Here is a 2127-nt window from a genome sequence, read left to right on the forward strand (position 1 = left end):
ATTCGTTTATTCTCGCGGCTCACGAGTCTTCCGCTTTCTCCTTCACTTTCCACTCCACATCCGGCCGTTTCTTTATCCTCGCGGCTCACGAGTACGATGCCTCTTCCTCCACCCTTTTCTCCACAGCCGGCCGTTTCTTTATCCTCGCGGCTCACGAGTATTCTGCCTTCTTCCTCATCTTTTTCCCTACACACGGCCGTTTCTTTATCCTCGCGGCTCACGAGTATTCTGCCTTCTTCCTCATCCTTTTCCCTAGACACGGCCGTTAGTTTATCCTCGCGGCTCACGAGTACCATGCCTTCTTCCTTCTCTACTCCACATCCGGCCGTTTCTTTATCCTCGCGGCTCACGAGTATTGTGCCTTCTCCTCCGCTCTCCACTCCACACACGGCCGTTTCTTTATCCTCGCGGCTCACGAGTATTATGCCTTCTCCATCTTCTACCCCACATCCGGCCATTTCTTTATCCTCGCGGCTCACGAGCTTGTCCTGTTCGGCCGTTTGTTTAGACTCGCGGCTCACGAGTTCCCTGCCTTCTCCTTCAACCCTTTCTTCACCCACGGCCGTTTCTTTATCCTCGCGGCTCACGAGTTCTTCATCCTGTTTGGCCGTTCGTTTAGACTCGCGGCTCACGAGTTCTTCCTTCACCTCCATCTCGTACACGGCCGTTTCTTTATCCTCGCGGCTCACGAGTTCCTCATCCTGTTTGGCCGTTCGTTTAGACTCGCGGCTCACGAGTTCTTCCCTCACCTCCATCTCGCACACGGCCGTTTCTTTATCCTCGCGGCTCACGAGTTCTTCATCCTGTTTGGCCGTTCGTTTAGACTCGCGGCTCACGAGTTCTTCCCTCACCTCCATCTCGCACACGGCCGTTTCTTTATCCTCGCGGCTCACGAGTTCTTCATCCTGTTTGGCCGTTCGTTTAGACTCGCGGCTCACGAGTTCTTCCCTCACCTCCATTCCCTCTAACTCCCGGGCTCCCAGCCCATCCTGTCCTGGATTATTTATACTCCCCCTAGGTCCAGGAGTCTCTGAGTAGTCTGCCCTGATTTCTTTATACTCCCTCCAGGTGCAGGAGTCATCCCCTTCATCCCCGCCAACATCCTCAATCTCTCCATCCGATCCCTCCACCGCTTGTTCCGAAGTATCATCTGCTTGGGGCTCGGCTTCCTTTGCCTCGCCCTTCCATGCGCACTCCTCAAGAACTACCCCTTCCGGTAATGGAATTGACCCGCAGGTCGTCTTCTCTTCCGCGCACTCCTCCACTAGCACTCCATCAAACATGAAACTGGACTCCTTTGCCCATATTGGTTGCTCTGAATAAAACAGGTGGTCATCCTCTTCATGATATGGCCCGTAGGCCTCCTCGTTTTCACCCTGCCACTCGTCCGCATCCGCTTCATACCCTGGTTCTGAAAAGTTGTCGTAATCATCTTGATAGTCTCTTTCCTCTTCCCAGGTCGTCTTTCCTTGTGTATCATTGGCTTCATATTCTGGATCGAACCCTTGTTCCTCATAGCCCTCCAACTGTTTTCCTCTATCTTCCCACATATAATCTTCGTATCTAGCATACTGATCTTCAAAAGGCTCTTCATACATGTAATCTCCTTCAGGTTCGTCACAATGACTATGGTATGGCGCATTTGCCACCCACTCTTCTCTTTCACCCCAGTGACTCCCTTCACATCCCCCTTCCATCATCGCATCCTCAAACTGGCCTAGATCTTCATGTAACATGGCCCTTTCTCTTTCTCTTTGATTGGCTTCTTCTATCATCTGTTCGCGGATTTTCAATTCGGCATCCCAATCTATTCTCTCCTCTAACCATGGCTCTTCATATGTATCCGGTTCCCCGGTCTCTGAATCTTCATCTTCTGAGTCACTCATGGCCTCTGGCAACCTGGCACCCTTCTCATATTGACCTTTGCGCTCCGCCAGCTTGTTCTCCAATAGGTACATCACTTGTTGTAAAGCATTGCACTCTTTTGTACCCAGTGTTCCACTAGATAATAACTTTTTAGCATTGGCCAACTGACTTCTAGCCTCAGCATCTCTATCGCTTTTGTCGTCATCCCTTACCTCACTCTTGTTACTAGAATTCTTCTTTTGAGCATCTGGCCTTTCTTGA

Source organism: Lygodium microphyllum, chromosome 16, assembly GCF_053477565.2.
Source record: "Lygodium microphyllum isolate KBCC chromosome 16, Lygodium_microphyllum_v1.1.10, whole genome shotgun sequence".
NCBI lineage: Eukaryota > Viridiplantae > Streptophyta > Polypodiopsida > Schizaeales > Lygodiaceae > Lygodium > Lygodium microphyllum.